At 47.7% G+C, this 10,757-nt stretch overlaps 1 non-coding gene across 1 annotated transcript; it reads left to right on the top strand.

Annotated features, from left to right (window-relative positions):
- Positions 1-497: 497 nt before the first annotated feature.
- LOC136396113 (small nucleolar RNA SNORA32) lies at positions 498-618 on the top strand. Its single transcript, XR_010749532.1, has one exon. It is a non-coding gene; the product is annotated as a small nucleolar RNA SNORA32 (small nucleolar RNA).
- The last annotated feature ends 10,139 nt before the right edge of the window (positions 619-10,757 follow it).

Genomic DNA, 10,757 nt, shown 5'->3' with positions numbered 1-10,757 from the left:
AAGCAATCAATGAACAACTAGGTGTCACAATGAAAAACTAATGATTGATGCTTCTCATCTCTCCCCATTCCTGTCTGTCCCTCTCTCTCTCTCTCCCTCTCTGTCCCTGTAAAAAAAAAAAAAAATTGATGCTTCTCATGTCTCTCCCTTCCGACCTGTCTGTCCCTATCTGTCCCTCTCCCTGTCTCTCTGTCATAAAAAAAAAAGGGGGGGAGAGGCACAAAGAAAACTAGATAGAAGGTGACGGAGGACAATCTGACTTTGGGTGATGGGTATGCAACATAATTGAATGACAAGATAACCTGGACATGTTTTCTTTGAATATATGTACCCTGATTTATTGATGTCACCCCATTAAAATTAATAAAAATTTATTTATTAAAAAAAAAAGGAAAAAAAGAAAGAAAACAAAAGATAGCCTGACCAGGCAATGGCGCAGTGGATAGAGTGTCAGACTCTGGGGATATGGAGGACCCATGTTCAAAACCCCGAGGTTACGGTCATTACCAAGGTTTTTAGAATGCAGTTTCTTATTTGCCATGGACATGACCATAAAACATTTTACCACTGGGTTTTCTTTCTGCTATATTGCTAGCACTCAGCCTATTGGGAACATTTATTTTTATTTTATTTATTCATTTTTAGAGAGGAATGAGAGAGACAGAGAGAGAGGGAGAGAGAGGAGAGAGAGACAGAGAGGGAGGAGCTGGAAGCATCAACTCCCATATGTGCCTTGACCAGGCAAGCCCAGGGTTTCGAACCGGCAGCCTCAGCATTCCAGGTCGACGCTTTATCCACTGCGCCACCACAGGTCAGGCCTATTGGGAACATTTAAAAAAAAACAAACCCAAGGTTGCCTGCTTGAGCTCAGGCTCATCTGGTTTGAGCAAGGCTCACCAGCTTGAGCCCAAGGCCACTGGCTTGAGCAACAGGTCATTCGGTCTGCTGAAGGCCCATGGTCAAGTCACATATGAGAAAGCAATCAATGAACAACTAAGGTACCACAACTATGAGTTGATACTTCTCATCTCTCTCCCTTCCTGTCTGTCTGTCCCTATCTGTCTGTCTCTCTGTCTCTGTCACAAAAAAAGAGAAAGAAAAATTAAAAAAACCCACAGAATGGGAGAAAATATTTGCATATCATATGTCTGATAAAAGTCTTATGTCTACAATATATGTCTTATAACTCAATAATAAAAAGACAACCCAATTGGCCTGACCTGTGGTGGCGCAGTGGGATAAAGTGTCGACCTGGAACACTGAGGTCGCCAGTTCAAAACCCTGGGCTTGCCTGGTCAAGGCACATATGGGAGTTGATGCTTCCTGCTCCTCCCCCTTCTCTCTCTCTCTGTCTCTCTCTCTCTCTCACTCCTCTCTCTCTAAAAAATCAATAAATTAAAAAAAAAAAAAAAAAAAAAAAGACAACCCAATTAAAGTGGTCAAGGGTATGAATAGACATTTCTCCAAAGAAGACACACAAATGACCTAGAAGCACAGGAAAAGATGCTCAACATCATTAGCCATCAGGGAAATGCAAATCAAGACCACAATGAGATAGCTCTTCATACCCACTTGGATGGCTAAAATAAAAAAGGCAAGTGTTGATGAGGATATGGAGCAATTGAATCTCATATACTACTGGTAGAAATGTAAAATTATGCAACTTCTTTGAAAAACAGTTTGGCAGTTCCTTAAAATATTAAACATCAAGTTATCATATGACCCAACAATTCCACCCTTACGAGTATACTCAAGAAAACTGAAAGGTCCTGGCCAGTTGGCTCAGTGGTAAGAGCATTGGCCCGGCATGTGAAAGCCCCAGGTTTGATTACCAGTCAGGGCACACAGGAGAAGTGACCATCTGCTTCTCCACCCTTCCTCCTCTCTTTTCTCTATATCTCTCTGTTCCCCTCCCACAGCCAACACTCCATTGGAGCAAAGTTGGCCTGGACGCTGAGGATGGCTCCATAGCCTCCTCCTCAAGCGGTAGAATGGCTCCATTTGCAATGGAGCAACAACCCAGATGGGCAGAGTATTGCCCTCTCTCTCTTCACAGAGCTTGCCGAGTGAATTGTGGTCGGGAGCATGCAAGAGTCTGTCTCTCTGCTTTCCTGCTTCTCATTTCAGAAAAATACAAAAAAATAAAATAAAATAAAATAAAATAAATATATATATATATATATATATATATGAAAGAAAACTGAAAATGATGACCTCACAAAAACTTATACACAAATGTTCATAACAGCATTGTTCATAATAGCCAAAAAAAAAAAAAAGAAATAACCCTATTGGATAAATAAAATGTAGTATATCCATACAACAAAATATTATTCAACCATAAAAAGAAATTCAACCCACAGAATGTGCAACACCAAGAGTGAACCCTAATGTAAACTATGGACTTTGGATGATTATGAAGTATCAATATAAGTTCATAGTTTGTAACAAATGTGCCACACTGGTGGGGTATGTTACTAGTAGAGGGTACTGTGAGAGGGTTGAGGACAATGTTGGCATTTGGGAACTCTCAGTACTTTTCAGCTCAATTTTACTGTGAACCCTAAATTACTCTAAAAAATAAAATGTATTTTAAAAAACTGTTAAGTAGACCCTGGCCGGTTGGCTCAGCGGTAGAGCGTCGGCCTGGCGTGCGGGGAACCCGGGTTCGATTCCCGGCCAGGGCACATAGGAGAAGCGCCCATTTGCTTCTCCACCCCCTCCCCCTCCTTCCTCTCTGTCTCTCTCTTCCCCTCCCGCAGCCAAGGCTCCATTGGAGCAAAGATGGCCCGGGCGCTAGGGATGGCTCCTTGGCCTCTGCCCCAGGCGCTAGAGGGGCTCTGGTCTCGACAGAGCGATGCCCCAGAGGGGCAGAGCATCGCCCCCTGGTGGGCAGAGCATCGCCCCTGGTGGGCGTGCCGGGTGGATCCCGGTCGGGCGCATGCGGGAGTCTGTCTGACTGTCTCTCCCCGTTTCCAACTTCAGAAAAATACAAAAAACTGTTAAGTAGGCCCCGACCTGTTTGCTAAGTGGTTAGAGCATTGGCCCATGGTATGGATGTTAGGGTTTGATTCCTGGTCAGGGCACATAGGAGAAGGGACCATATGCTTCTCTCATCCTCCTTTTCCTGCTTCTCTTTCTCTTTCCCTACCCGCAGCCCATGGCTTGATTGATTTGAGCATCAGCCTGGGCACTGAGGAAGAGATCATTGGTCAGAGCATCACCCTAGGCACTAAAAATAGCTCAGTTGATTCAAGCATGGGCCCCAGACAGGAGTTGCCAGGTCAATCCCAGTCAGGGTGCATGTGGGAGTCCGTCTCACTATCTCCCTTCCTTTCATTTAAAAAACAAACTAGGCCCTGGCCGGTTGGCTCAGTGGTAGAACGTCGGCCTGGCGTGCAGAAGTCCCGGGTTCGATTCCCGGCCAGGGCACACAGGAGAAGCGCCCATCTGCTTCTCCACCCCTCCCCCTCTCCTTCCTCTCTGTCTCTCTCTCCCCCTCCCGCAGCGAGGCTCCATTGGAGCAAAGATGGCCCAGGCGCTGGGGATGGCTCCTTGGCCTCTACCCCAGCCGCTGGAGTGGCTCTGGTCGCGACAGAGCGACGCCCCAGAGGGGCAGAGCATCGCCCCCTGGTGGGCGTGCTGGGTGGATCCCGGTCGGGCGCATGCGGGAGTCTGTCTGACTGTCTCTCCCCGTTTCCAGCTTCAGAAAAATACAAAAAAAAATTAAAAAATTTAAAAAAACAAAAAAAAAAACAAAAAAAACTAGCCTGACCAGGCGGTAGTGCAGTGGATAGAATGACGGACTGGGATGCAGAGGACCCAAGTTCGGGACCCTGAGGTCACCAGCTTGAGCACGGGCTCATCTGGTTTGAGCAAAGCTCACCAGCTTGGGCCCAAGGTTGCTGGCTTGAGCAAGGGGTTACTCAGTGTGCTGTAGCCCCATAGTCAAGGCACATATGAGAAAGCAATCAATGAACAACTAAAAGTGCCACAACGAAAAACTGATGATTGATGCTTCTCATCTCTCTGCGTTCCTGTCTGTCTGTCCCTATCTATCCCTCTCTCTGACTCTCACTGTCTCTGTAAAAAAACAAAAAACAAAAAACAAAAAACAAAAAAAAAACTAGCCTGACCTCTGGTGGTGCAATGGGATAAAGCATCAACCTGGAATGCTTTTCAGGTTGCTGGTTCGAAACCCTGGGGCTTGCCTGGTCAAGGCACATATGGGAGTTGATGCTTCCTGCTCCTCCCCCTTTCTCTCTCTCTCCCCCCCACCTGTCTCTCCCTTTCCTCTCTAAAAATAGAATAAATAAAGTCTTTTAAAAAAACAACACCTCTTGGCCCTAGCCGGTTGGCTCAGTGGTAGAGCGTCAACCTGGCGTGCAGGAGTCCTGGGTTCGATTCCCGGTCAGGGCACACAGGAGAAGAGCCCATCTGCTTCTCCACCCCTCCCCCTCTCTTTCTTCTCTGTCTCTCTCCCTTCCCCTCCCGCAACCAAGGCTCCATTGGAGCAAAGTTGGCCTGGGTGCTCAGGATGGCTCTGTGGTCTCTGCTTCAGGTGCTAGAATGGCTCTGGTTGCAACAGAGCAACGCTCCAGATGAGCAGAGTATCGCCCCCTGGTGGACGTGCCAGGTGGATCCCAGTTGGGTACATGTGGGAGTCTGTCTGACTGCCTCCCCATTTCCAACTTCAGAAAAATACAAAAAAAAACACAAACCACCTCTTAAAAAAACAACAACTGGTAAGTAATGACTCATGCTCCAACATGAATCAACCTTAAATCATTATGCCAAGTAAAAGAGGCCAGATACTAAAGGCCACATATCTTATGATTCCATTTATTTGAAGTATCCAAAATAAGCAAATCTATATAGACAGAGTATGATAATTAGTGGTTGCCAGGGAATGGAGGAGTGATGGCTAAGGGATTCCTTTCTGGGATGATGAAAATGTGCTGAAATTGATTGTGGTGATGGTTTTATAATTCTGAATATACTAAACACACTGCCTTGTATACTTTAAATTGGTGAATTATATGATACATGAATAATATCTCACTAACGCTATTAAAAAAAAAAAAGACCTTTGGGTCCTGGCAGGTTGGCTCAGTGGTAGAGCTTCAGTCTGGCATGTGGATGTCCAGGATCAATTCCTGGTCAGGGCACACAGGAGAAGTGCCCATCTGCTTCTCCACCCCTCCCCCTCTCACTTCTCTCTCTCTCTCTCTCTCTCTCTCTCTCTCTCTCTCTCTCTCTCTCTCTCCCCTCCTGCAACCATAGTTCAATTAGAGTAAGTTGGCCCCAGGCGCTGAGGATGGCTCCATAGCCTCCGCCTCAGGCACTAAAAAATGGCTCCAGTCGCCTGACCAGGTGGTGGCGCAGTGGACAGAGCGTTGGACTGGGATGCGGAGGACCCAGGTTCGAGACCCTGAGGTTGCCAGCTTGAGTGCGGGCTCATCTGGTTTGAGCAAGGCTCACCAGCTTGAGCCCAAGGTCGCTGGCTCGAGCAAGGGATCACTCGGTCTGCTGTAGCCCCCCAGTCAAGGCACATATGAGAAATCAATCAATGAACAACTAAAGAACTGCAACAAAGAATTGATGTTTCTCATCTCTCTCCCTTCCTGTCTGTCTGTCCCTATCTGTCCCTCTCTCTGACTCCCTCTGTCTCTACCACCAAAAATTAAAAAAAAAGGCTCCGGTTGCAATGGAGTAAGAGCCCCAGATGGGCGGCAGAGCATCACCTCCTAGTGGGCTTTCCGGATGGACCCCAGTCGGGGCACATGAGAGAGTCTGTCCCTGCCTCACTAAAAAAAAAAAAAAAAGGTCATCTGATGCAATGAAACAGCCAGTCTAAATCATATTTTTGGAATAATGCTCAGTGACATAGGAAACAATATCTGTAAGTAAAAACACAGGTGATTTTTAAAAACTTCCTATTTAGTAAATCCATGCTTTGCAAAACACACATGTATGTACAGCATAGGGCTGCCCGCAGTTGATGGAACCATTGCCTTTCTGTTGGCCTCTGGGATGTCTCTGATTTTTCACCATTACAAACACTAGAAGGCGACTTTCCAGCACTTCTGATTACATAAGGGCCCTTCCTGTCAGTGGAAGGCACCATGATAAAGAACATTTGTGCAGCCCTTGGCCACCCCATCACAATCCTCCTGGTCATAGGTGAAGCAGGGGCTGGGCTAGGACAGTATCTGGCCCCCAGGAGGCTCAGAAGTACACTTACCAGGGGAAGCCAGGGCAATGGAGCTTTTGAGCACTGCTTCCAGGCAGGTATGAGAAATGGAAGCCTCCGGGATTGAGGACTAAGGGGGTCAGATCAACCATGTGTCTGCAAGACAGTGCAGAGGGGGATCTTCAGTTCTGGGATTCCCCCTAGGCAGGGCCTCCCAGTCTAGGTGGGCACCACTCTGACAAGGGGACAGGAACCACTGAGCCCAGATTCCTCCCTGGGACAATGAGAATAACCACTCAAGACTGTGGTGACGCCTGACCAGGCGGTGGCGCAGTAGGTAGAGCGTCTGACTGGGATGAGGAAGACCCAGGTTCAAGACCCCGAGGTCGCCAGCTTGAGCGCAGGCTCATCTGGTTTGAGCGAAGCTCATCAGTTTGAGCCCAAGGTCACTGGCTTGAACAAGGGGTTACTTGGTCTGCTGAAGGCCAGTGGTCAAGGCACATATGAGAAAGCAATCAATGAACAACTAAGGTGTCACAATGAAAAACTGGTGATTGATGCCTCTCATCTCTCTCCATTCCTGTCTGTCCCTATCTATCCCTCTCTCTGTCTCTGTAAAAGGAAAAAAAAAAAAAAAAGACTAGTGAGGATTAACTAAGAGATGGAGAGGAAATAACAGTTGAGGCTGGCACAAAGCATGGTCCCCAAAATTCTCCCTTTTCATTTGCCTCAAGCCCAGAACAAATTCCTTTTACCTCTTTGGGTTCGATGACAGGCCAGTCCAATTTAATTTCACTTCAGAATTTGATATTTCCAATTTCTCCATCTGCAGAAAAACAAAGGTAATCTCAGAGCAAGTGTGGGTGCCTCACCATGAAAAAAAAATCACTTATACAAGAACTATGAGAACTTTGTGATTTTCAATCAGTAAATACATCAGGCTCATCCTCTGTGCCCACCTTGAGCTTGGTGCTAGCGGGACAGGGGACAGGATGGGGGCTAGAAGCCAACTGAGGAAGTCCTAACAGAGCCTGGAGGATGAGAGGCTGACTCGAGTGTGCATGTAGGGTAAGTGGTAGTCAGGACAGGCGGGAGGTTAGGAAGGGCACTACAGGAGAATGACATTCCCAGGAAGAGACATGGCTTGGGGGCCTGTGGTTCTCCTCCTGTCCTTTGACAGCCCCAGGATTCTGCCTAGTGCACATGGGGCTGCCTTGCTCAGCTGAGGCCAAGCAGGTAGAGCTCTGTGCCTTCAGCCTCCACCCCAACTCTTCATTCAGAGCAGCCCGCATTTATTGTTTTTCCCATTGCAATTCCATCCAAGACTTTGCCTGCAGTCTTAAAAAGGGCTCTGCTCCTTATAAATAAAGTTCTGAGTCACTGCTATGGTCCTGAAAGAGCTATGGGGGTGGTTCTGAGCAGAGGGGCAGAGGCAGCCCCTCCCACAGCTGTATGGAGGGGGTGATGCACCCACTGACCGACTTGCTAAGCAGCGGAGGAAAGGGGCCAAAGACTCTGGGCATAGTGTAGACAGGTGGTGACGGAGCCATCAAAGAGGCCATGGTGGTGGCAGGTGGTGGCAGCAGGAGTGTTGGTGGCAGGCAAAGGGAAGTTGACTGGTCCCGCAAGAGGATGGATTCTGATTTTTTTACTTTTGGCTTCCTTTTCTTCTTCTTGGCATCTGTGACAATAGGTACCGTGAGTGCCTACCCCTCAGTCAGAACAGGGTAGAGTGGGGGCCAAACACAATGGTGTGGGGTATTCAGTCTCTCCAACAAAGAGGGGAGGCAGGATCCCCCAAAGGGCACCACATAGCAATGCCTAGAACCACCGCTGACCGGTACCAATACCTCATCAACCACATGGAAAGGGTAGTTTTGTCTCTGTCTCCAAGTGGAAGCAAAACTCTAACTCTACACGGCACAAACAGGATCCATGACAAGCATTCTGACTTCAAGGGCAGAATTTCATGGGAAGTGATGAGTGTCACTGCCAAAGAGGGCTAGGCTTGGCCTGAGCAGGTCGGTCTGCTGCCACCACCCCAAACATAATGGAAAGCTCTTGAATCTGCCAGCACTCTTGGGTATCCAAGCCCTGGACAGTGAGCCCACTGACTATACTCAGCCCCAGGTCTGTCCTGGGGGTATGCAGAGGGCTCTTCTATGAGAAAACCCACATGGAGGTGGTCTTGCAGAGTGGGATTCAGGGAGGGAACCCTTGAGGGTAAAATCCATGGGGTCTGCCCCTGTCCTTTCTCCATGTTAGGTCTTCCTCCTGTATTCAATAAGTCCAGCTATTTTTATTGTTCAAAGTTGAAGACCACTAGCAAAAAGGCTGTTAACAAACTCCTCATACAGCCCATCAGAACAGCTCATCTAGAATGACAATAACCAGTGCCAGGGAGTAATGATGTGGAGGCTTAAAAGCCTATACCCCAGAACAACCCAGACCTCAGTTCAAGTCCAGGTTCAATGACTTACTACATGTCCTAGCTTCCCTGGTCCTGTTTCCTCTTCCATAAAATAATGATAAATAACATCCACACTACCTCAGAAGTCTGTAATAGGTACACATCTTGCCATCAGATAAAATGGTGACATGGAGCACTCCCATTCAGCATAATGAAAAAAGAAGACAGCCGATGAGCTGGGTCTTCCAGTGTAATGCAGAAGAAAGTAACCCCACCACCAGCATAGTTTATGACTGAACACAAACACAGCAAAAGAACTGAAACCACCCTGGCTGGCTGGCTCATTGGTAGAGTGTTGGCCCACCATGTGGAAGTCCTGGGTTTAACTTTCAGTCAGGGCATACAGGAGAAGCGACCATCTGCTTCTCCACCTCTCCCCCTCCCCCTCTCTCTCTCATCTCCTCTGGCAGCTATGGCTCAAACAGTTCAAGCAAGTTGGCCCTGGGCACCAAGGATGGCTCCATGGCCTCGCCTCAGGTGCTAAAATAGCTTGGCTGCTGAGCAACGGAGCAGTGGCCACAGGTAGGCAGAGCATCAGCCTGTAGGGGGCTTGCCAGGTGGATCCTGGTTGGGGCACATGCGGGAGTCTATCACTCTGCCTCCCTGCCTCCCGCCTCTCAATAAAAAAATAAAAAAGAACCAAAACCAAATCTAGCCAAGATGGTAGAGCGACTGTCCAAGAAATATAGGCAGGAGACAAACACCACCACTGATAAAGACAACAGATATAAATCCATAAATTGGTTACCACGAAGTGGAGGAACAGAAAGAACCTCCCACCTCAAAGGGGACTTTAGCAGCAGTGGCAACAGATCCTTATTTGCCACCCCTGTGTGGTCACTAATATGACCCCCCCCTTTTTTTTCTGAAGTGAGAAGCAGGGAGGCAGAGAGACAGACTCCAGTATGCACCCCACCAGGATCCACCTGGCATGCCCACCAGGGGGCGATGCTCTGCCCATCTGGGGTGTTGCCCGCTCAACCAGAGCCGTTCTAGTGCCTGAGGTGGAAGCCACGGAGCCATCCTCAGTGCTCGGGCCACCTTGCTCCAATGGAGCTTTGGCTGCAAGAGGGGAAGAGAGAGAAGAGAGAGAAAGGAGAGGGGGAAGGATGGAGAAGTAGATGGGCGCTTCTCCTGTGTGCCCTGAACTGGGAATAGAAGCTGGGACATCCACATGCTGGGCCAATGATCTACCACTGAACCAACTGGCCAGGGCCAACTAATATGGCCCCTTTTCATCTCACTCTCACGAGTGCCCCAATGCGAACACAGATTATATGGTTACTCTAGAGCAGCGTCGGCAAACCGCGGCTCGCAAGCCACATGCCGCTCAATCAGATTGAGGATGTTTTTAGCAAAGGACAGTTTAGGAGTACTCTAATTAAGTTAATAACAATATACCTTATATAGTTTAAGTTTTAAAAATTTGGCTCTCAAAATCAATTTCAATCATTGTACTGTTGGTATTTGGCTCTGTTGACTAATGAGTTTGCTGACCACTGCTCTAGAGAAAAGGAACCTAAGAAACCTAACACTCAAACCAATTAATGTGTGGAGGCCTTCTTGGATCGTGATATGACAGAGCAAGTGTAGAAAAACTTTTGTGGACCTCTAGAAGAGCAGCGATTAGGGAACTATTGTCAATTGTCAGGTCTGACACTGTGATTATGTCAAAACTTTTTTTTAAATTAAGAAGCATTCTAAAGCATTCAGGAATACAATGATATCTAAGATTTCTCTTAAATGTTCCAGAAAAGAATAAGGGGAATAGGGAGTGAAACAAGCATGGCAGAATGGGGGTAGTTACTGAAGTTGGGTGACGGGTGCTTAAGTGTTCACTGTAGTCTTGTTTTGTGTATGTTCATTTTCATAATGAACACTTAAGGGATATAGGATCCTGGGTCAGGTTTGCTGGGTTACTTGGGCCATACAGAGACTGAACCTCACTCTGGGAGTAGAGGTGCACACGTTGGATGCTCCTCTTCAGATGCTCCAGGCGCCGGTGCATCTCCAGAGCGCCCATGCTGTTGCAACAGTTCAGCTCCCCCTGGACTGCACAGAAGAACTTCGCCTGTGACAACAGCCAGAAAGGTA

The sequence above is a fragment of the Saccopteryx leptura genome, chromosome 2 (genome assembly GCF_036850995.1).
Source record: "Saccopteryx leptura isolate mSacLep1 chromosome 2, mSacLep1_pri_phased_curated, whole genome shotgun sequence".
Taxonomy (NCBI): domain Eukaryota; kingdom Metazoa; phylum Chordata; class Mammalia; order Chiroptera; family Emballonuridae; genus Saccopteryx; species Saccopteryx leptura.
The sequence above is the reverse complement of the archived record's forward strand: the minus strand, read 5'-3'. Positions and strand labels throughout refer to the sequence as shown.